The sequence below is a fragment of the Arachis hypogaea genome, chromosome 2 (genome assembly GCF_003086295.3).
Source record: "Arachis hypogaea cultivar Tifrunner chromosome 2, arahy.Tifrunner.gnm2.J5K5, whole genome shotgun sequence".
NCBI classification, from domain to species: Eukaryota; Viridiplantae; Streptophyta; class Magnoliopsida; order Fabales; family Fabaceae; genus Arachis; species Arachis hypogaea.
The window spans coordinates 14,492,849-14,501,324 of record NC_092037.1 but is presented as its reverse complement, the minus strand read 5'-3'; the positions used below and the strand labels follow the sequence as shown (position 1 = coordinate 14,501,324).

At 39.4% G+C, this 8,476-nt stretch overlaps 1 non-coding gene across 1 annotated transcript; it reads left to right on the top strand.

The window, feature by feature from the left end:
• The first annotated feature begins 706 nt into the window (after positions 1–706).
• Positions 707–813, top strand: LOC112768295 (small nucleolar RNA R71). The gene has a single exon (XR_003185736.1). It is a non-coding gene; the product is annotated as a small nucleolar RNA R71 (small nucleolar RNA).
• Positions 814–8,476: the final 7,663 nt, after the last annotated feature.

Sequence of the window (8,476 nt, the reverse complement as noted above, 5' to 3'; positions counted from 1 at the left end):
GAAGAGTACTACGAGGGATTTCAGTGATCCTTTTACTCAGCTGGCCCACTTGTGCCTCCAAATTTCTAATGGAAGACCTTGTTTCATTCATGAAACTCAGAGTGGCCTTAGATAGATCAGAGACTAAATTTGATAAATTAAAATTATTTTGTTCAGAGTTCTCTGTCTGTTACTGAGTAGATGATGGAAAAGATTTATTATTGTTAAACCTGTTTCTTCCACCATTATTAAAGCCTTGTTGAGGCTTTTTTTATCCTTCCATGAGAAATTTGGATGATTTCTCCACGATGAATTATAGGTGTTTCCGTAAGGTGCACCTAAATAATTTACCTCTGCTATTGCAGGGTTCTCAGGATCATAGGCCTCATCTTCAGAAGGCGCCTCTTGAGTACTGTTGGATGCAGCTTGCATTCCATGCAGACTCTAAGAAATCATATTGACTTGCTGGGTCAATAATTTGTTCTGAGCCAATATGGCATTCAGAGTATCAATCTCAAGAACTCCCTTCTTCATGGGCGTCCCATTATTGACAGGATTCCTCTCAGAAGTGTACATGAACTGGTTGTTAGCAACCATGTCAATGAGTTCTTGAGCTTCTGCAGGCATTTTCATTAGGTGTATGGATCCACCTGCAGAAGTATCCAATGACATTTTAGCTAAGTCAGACAGACCATCATAAAAGATATCCAGGATGGTCCATTCTGAAAGCATGTCAGTAGGACACGTTTTGGTCAGTCCTTTGTATCTCTCCCAAGCTTCATAGAGGGATTCACCTTCTTTCTGTCTGAAGGTCTGAACGTCCACTCTAATCTTGCTAAGCTTTTGAGGAGGAAAGAACTTAGCTAAGAAAGCCTTGACCAGCTTATCCCATGAGTTCAGGCTATCCTTAGGTTGAGAATCCAACCAGAGTCTAGCTCTGTCTCTTACAGCAAAAGGGAAAAGCATGAGCCTGTAGACTTCAGGATCTACTCCATTAGTCTTTACAGTATCACATATCTGCAAGAATTCAGTTAAGAACTGAAAAGGATCTTCAGATGGAAGTCTATGAAACTTGCAGTTTTGTTGCATTAGAGAAACTGGCTGAGGTTTCAGCTCAAAATTGTTTGCTCCAATGGTTGGAATGGAGATGCTTCTTCCATGTAAATTGGAATTTGGTGCAGTAAAGTCACCAAGCATTCTCCTTGCATTGTTGTTGGGTTCGGCTGCCATCTCCTTTACTTGTTCGAAATTTTCAATCAAGTTGTCTCTGGATTGTTGTAATTTAGCTTCTCTTAGTTTCCTCTTCAGAGTCCTTTCAGGTTTTGGATCAGCTTCAACAAGAATACCTTTTTCCTTGTTCCTGCTCATAAGAAAGAGAAGAAAACAAGAAAAGAAAAGGAATCCTCTATGTCACAGTAAAGAGGTTCCTTATTGTTTGTCATAGCCCAAAACGAGCCATGACCGGCGCTCAGGAAAATAATCCCTAGCAAGCCTAACTGACTCAACGAATAAATTGAATAAAAAAAATAACAAATATTTGAAATAGAAAATTTCAGTTTCTAAAATGAATAATTACATATTTTTAATAAAAAAATAAAATAAATAAATATGGATGGATCCTGCCTGTGACATATGGAGCATATACATCTAGGAACTCGACAAAAATAGATACTCATTGCAGATCGTGACTCTTGATTAGAAAATCTCACATAGTCAAGCAAGTATTTGTTCCTGAAAAATATTTTTAGAAAAAAAGGGGTGAGTTTTGCAACCCAGTGACTAGACAATACATCTATAATCCACATGAGACCATATAAACATTATTATCAAAGTAATTTAAATTAGAAAATAGCAGTTGATAATAATAAGTGAATCAATAAGGGAGTTCTCATATAGAAATCAAATCAAAAGTCCACACATGGGCGGCTCCACCCCTATGGGTAGCCCTTTCCTCTTGTGTGTCCTAACAGAATAACAGATCTAATGTGTGGCCTACACGTTAGGCTAGCAACACCCCTGCTAGCTGGAGTCTGAGTCAGATGCATCTAAGTTAACGTCATAACCGCCGTTAACTACGGTTTTCTAATACGAGCCTCCCAAACCAATTCAAAACATATAGTTTCAAATACAATGAATCTTCAATCTCTCAAATATATAAGGTATCGAATCAAATCAATCAGATAATATTTTTTATCAGAAATCTTTTCAAATCACACTTTCTCAATCATAAAAACATATTTCATAATTTTAAAGTGAGTGCCAACAAATACTTTAATGTTTCAAAAGTATATATTCGAATAAAATTAATATTTTAAAATAATATAAGGCTTTACCAAACATATATATATATAGTCTCATGTAAATCTCTAAAGTATGAATTTCATAAAAATAATTATTCAGCTATAATAAATCAATTATTCTAATCAAATCAAAGTTCTTCAATAACAGTTTTATAAATATAATTAAAAACTCATAATAACATAAACCAAAAGCTTAACGATTATAAATGTAAAGCCTACTCACAGCATGGTCCTAACGGACCGAAGAGACCAAACCCAGAGTGTCGAATTCAAGATAAGGAGGATTGAAGTAGAATAAAACGAATGAGCGCAGAATTTGGACCGGAGTAGCGACAAAATGGAGCTGGCGATAGTCCCGGAAATCTAAAACAGGCAAAACTAAAATCGAATTAAAACAAGGACAAGACAGATTAAATGGTGGCATAATAGGACATGAAAGCTAGAACAGAATCAAGGAAAAAGGCTGGACCAGGATAATGGTTCAGCTCCGGTGGCAACGACGACTTGGTTCAGGTACATCCAAACGACGATAGGAACAACGCAGCAACAGACGTCCCTCCTTGGCGTTTCTTGGCGGCAGAGGCGCGGCGGCCATAGCAGCAGTAGCAGCGGAGTTCCAACGGCGGTAGAACCTCCCTGCGACCACTTCCCTCTCCATGCGCGTTCTGTTTCTCTCCCGGCGACAGATCTGGCGGCACAAAACGGAGGCACGAACGGCTGCGATGGTGGCTGGGCTTGACGGCGACGACCCTTCCCGTGCGGCTCTGGGTAGAACGGCGCGTCTTCCCTCTGTTTGCAAACCTCCATGGACAGCAACGATGAAGATCTCGACGGTGACAACGGCGACACGAGACGGTGACGCCTCCTTCTCCTTGCGCGGCTCTCTCTCCCTCTGTTCTGGCCTTCCTCGTGATGACACCACGGCGGCGACGGTGGCAATGACGCCCATCGGCGCCACCTCCCTTCCTTCCTCTTCTCTTCCCTCTCCGGTTCTCCCCCTCTTCTCTTTTCCCTTTCCGTTCTTTTGTTCTGCTGTTGGAAGGGGTAAGGGTGGCTAGGGTTTTGGTGAGTGTGTGAGGGAGTGTGCTATGTCAAAGTTAGGGTTAGAATTTTGGTTTGGAAAAAAAAAGAGAAGGGTATTATAGGGATTTTACATTGTTAGTAAAAGAAACTCAGAAAGAGAGAGAGAGGGTTCGGATTTTTGGTGGGTGAGGGATGTTAGTAGATGAATAAATAAATAGAAGAAGATGAGAGAGGGAGAATTTTCGAAAATAATTTTTTTGAAAAAGAGTTAGTGATTTTCGAAAATAGTTTTTGAAAAAGGTTAGTAATTTTCGAAAATTAAAATAAAAAAAATTTAAACAATTAAAAAGAAATTTTCGAAAAATTAAAGAGGGAGATATTTTCGAAAATTAGAGAGAGAGAGAGTTAGTTAGGTAGTTTTGAAAAAGATAAGAAACAAACACTAAGTTAGTTAGTTAGTTGAAACAAATTTTGAAAATCAATTTTGAAAAGATAAGAAGATAAGAAGTTAGAAGAGATATTTTGAAGTCAAATTTTTTAAAAAGATAGGATAAGAAGATATTTTTGAAAAGATATGATTAAAATTAGTTTTGAAAAAGATTTGATTTTTAAAATCACAATTAATGACTTGATTCACAAGAAATCACAAGATATGATTCTAGAACTTAATGTTTGAATCTTTCTTAACAAGTAAGTAACAAACTTGAAATTTTTGAATCAAAACATTAATTGTTGATATTATTTTCGAAAATTATGTGATAAAGATAAGAAAAAGATTTTTTTGAAAAATATTTTGAAAAAGATAAGATTTTCAAATTGAAAATTTGATTTGACTCATAAGAAACAACTAGATTTAAAAATTTTGAAAAAGTCAATTCAAATTTTTGAATTTGATGAGGAGAAAAAGGGAAAGATATTTTTTTTTATTTTTGAAATTTTTATGATGAGAGAGAAAAACACTAAAAATGCTCAATGCATGAAATTTTTAGATCAAATTAATGAATGCATGCAAGAATGCTATGAATGTCAAGATGAACACCAAGAACACTTTGAATGTCAAGATGAACATCAAGAACATATTTTTGAAAAATTTTTTATGCAAAGAAAACATGTAAGACACCAAACTTAGAAATCTTTCATGTTTAGACTCTAACAAACGAAAAATGCATATGAAAAAAAACAAAAGATGCAAACAAGAAAAACATCAAGATCAAACAAGAAGACTTACCAAGAACAACTTGAAGATCATGAAGAACACTATGAATGCATGAATTTTCGAAAAATGCAAGATGCATATGCAATTGACACCAAACTTATGATATGACTCAAGACTCAAACAAGAAACACAAAAATATTTTTGATTTTTATGATTTTCTAATTTTTTTGGATTTTTCGGAAATTAATTGAAAAAGAAAAATAAGGATTCCAAAAATTTTTAATATGAATTCCAGGAATCTTGCATTCTTAGTCTAAAGCTTCAGTCCAGGAATTAGACATGGCTCACTAGCCAGCCAAGCTTTCAATGAAAGCTCCGGTCCAAAACACTAGACATGGCCAATGGCCAGCCAAGCTTTAGCATGTAAATCAGGAACAACAGCAGGTGGATTAGCAACAACTAGCTTGCTCTTGATAACAAATTGCAAGCCTCAGTCCAAATGAATTTAGACATGGCTTTACAGCCAGCCAGGCTTCACATGCTTCATGAAACACTAGAATTCATTCTTAAAAATTCTGAAGAAAAATATATTTTTGAAAACATTTTATTTTTTTTTTTGAAAACAGATGGGAAAATTTTGAAATATTTTTGAGAAAAAATTTTTTGAAAAGAAAACGAAAAGAAAGTTACCCAATCTGAGCAACAGGATGAACCGTCAGTTGTCCAAACTCGAACAATCCCCAGCAACGGCGCCAAAAACTTGGTACGCGGAATAGTGATTACACTTTGATTATGTAAAATTCATTGCTCTTTCTTTCCCTGGCAATGGCGCCAAAAACATGATGCCAATACCATGGTTCACAACTCCGTGTAACTGACCAGCAAGTGCACTGGGTCGTCCAAGTAATACCTTACGTGAGTAAGGGTCGATCCCACAGAGATTGTTGGTATGAAGCAAGCTATGGTCACCTTGTAAATCTCAGTCAGGCAGATATAAATTGATAATGGAGTTTTCGAATAATAATTAAATAAACATAAAATAAAGGATAGAAACACTTATGTAAATCGCTGGTGAGAATTTCAGATAAGTGTATAGAGATGCTTTTGTCCCTCTGAATCTCTGCTTTCCTGCTGTCTTCATCCAATCAGTCTTACTCCTTTCCATGGTAAGCTTTATGTAATGCATCACCATTGTCAATGGCTACTTTCGGTCTTCTCTTGGGAAAATGATCCAAATGCCCTGTCACGGCACGGCTAATCGTCTGGAGGCATCACCTTTGTCAATGGTTACATCCTATCCTCTCAGTGAAAATGGTCAACGCACCCTGTCACGACACGGCTATTCATCTGTCGGTTCTCGATCATGCTGGAATAGGATTTACTATCCTTTTGCGTCTGTCACTACGCCCAGCAATCGCGAGTTTGAAGCTCGTCACAGTCATTCAATCCCTAAATCCTACTCGGAATACCACAGACAAGGTTTAGACCTTTCGGATCCTCATGAATGGCCATCCATGGGTTCTAACTTATACCACGAAGATCCTGATTAAGGGATCCAAGAGATATTCATTCTAGCTTGTTGCATGTAGAACGGAAGTGTTTGTCAGGCACGCGTTCATAAGGGAGAATGATGATGAGCGTCACATAATCATCACCTTCATCATGTTCTTGGGTGCGAATGGATATCTTAGAAGCGGAATAAGTTGAATTGAATAGAAAGACAGTAGTACTTTGCATTAATCTTTGAGGAACAGCAGAGCTCCACACCTTAATCTATGGAGTGCAGAAACTCTACCGTTGAAAATACATAAGTAAAAGGTTCAGGCATGGCCGAGATGGCCAGCCCCCAAAACGTGATCACTATGATCCTAAAGATGAACTATAAAATCATAAGATGGTCAAAAAGACTCGTAAAAGGTCCTATTTATAATAAACTAGCTACTAGGGTTTACAGAAGTAAGTAATTGATGCATAAATCCACTTCCGGGGCCCACTTGGTGTGTGCTTGGGCTGAGCCTGAGTGTTACACGTGCAGAGGTCCTTTCTGGAGTTGAACGCCAGGTTTTGATCCATTTCTGGCGTTCAACTCTGGTTCTTGATCCATTTCTGGCGCTGAACTCAGAATTGGGCAGAGAGCTGGCGTTGAACGCCACTTTACGTCGTCTATTCTCGAGCAAAGTATGGACGATTATATATTACTGAAAAGCCCTGGATGTCTAATTTCCAACGCAATTGGAAGCGCGCCATTTTGAGTTCTGTAGCTCCAGAAAATCCACTCTGAGTGCAGGGAGGTCAGAATCCAACAGCATCTGCAGTCCTTCTTCAACCTCTGAATCTGGTTTCTGCTCAAGTCCCTCAATTTCAGCCAGAAAATACCTGAAATCACAGAAAAATACACAAACTCATAGTAAAGTCCAGAAATGTGAATTTAACATAAAAACTAATGAAAACATCCCTAAAAGTAACTAGATTCTACTAAAAACATACTAAAAACAATGCCAAAAAGCGTATAAATTATCCGCTCATCAGCGGTCGCATGACAGACGTGACTGCGTGGCAAGGAAAAGCTCCGAACGACATGACCGCGTGACTCAAGTGAATTCACAAGTGAATTCTCTGAGATCGAAGAATCTTCCCCAAGTGAATACGAAGACGATGTGGAGGTAGATTTTTCTCAACCTCCAATCTATGACTCAAGTGATGAGGAAGACATAGAAGACTTTGACCAGGACACAGATACAATTGTAGAACCTTGTAAGGAAGTGGAGGAATTCACAGAAGAGCACAAGGGAGTAGAACTTACAGAACCACCGGAAACACCTATCCCAAGGCCATTACCACCTAATACAAGCTTCAAGTGGGTACAATCCTTAACCTATAACTTTACTTATTCACTTGAATATAGTTTGCTTGAAACAGATGGCCAGCTTAGAGCTCTTTGCGGCTTTAAGAGTAAGAGGGAAATGGCTCGTACTCAGAGCTGGTGCACAAGGTTCAATAAGGTTCCACGCTTCACCTCGAAGTACACGGATTGGTATCATGCTCAATTGCATGGATCACGGAGAACGTTTGGTCACCATGGTGAGATTCTACTTTTTAAACCGCCCGGATGGAAACATGTAGATCAAGACGGAGGCGGATTTAAAAACAAGGCTTGGGATCCTGGAGTTTATTCTGACGTTTGTCGCCCCGGGTGCCTAACAATCTGTTTGAAGCTGCTCAGAAGCTTTACATGCCTAGTTTGGGACCCCGGAGGCTATTGGCATTCCAAGCACTGGTGGAGATTTTTGGACGAATTTAAACATAAGCCACCATAGCAGGAAGCTCCTCCAATGTCCAACTTAAGGACTTTAACTAAAAGTGCTAGGTGGGAGACAACCCACACGTTTTCAGTTTATTTCATGTTATTTGTTTTTATTTTTACTTCCTTTTTATTTTACTTTATTGAACCTGGAATCATGCATAGCACTCATATTAATCATTGCATTTTGCATTTTTTATGCATAAAAAAAAGGGGTGCACGACGCGACCGCATGTCCCATGCGATCACGTCATACTGCGAAAACACTACCCACGCGACCGCGTCACCCACGCGGCCGCGTGACCTGAAGATCGGCGTAAAGATCCAACGTCCAGAAAGTTAGGCTGGAATCATGCGGCCCTTGTGCGTTTTGCACAAATTGGCCAACGCGATCGCATGCCCCATGCAATCGCATCACTTGCACAATACCAATCCCACGCGACCGCGTGGACGACGCGATCGCATCGCATGGATTGCACAACACCCTAGAAGGAGACAGAGAGTTGTTTTGAAACGACGCTGGAATCGTGTGTCTAGCACAAATTCCAGCGACGCGATCGAGCAACCCACGCGATCGCGTCATCCCCTCTTCCACCCCTCCCATGCGATCGCGCGACCCACGCGATCGCGTCACCCCATTTCCCCCTACCACGCGACTGCGTGCCCCACGCGGCCGCGTGGATTTCAAAATATAACCCCCCAGGTCACGCGAAACCC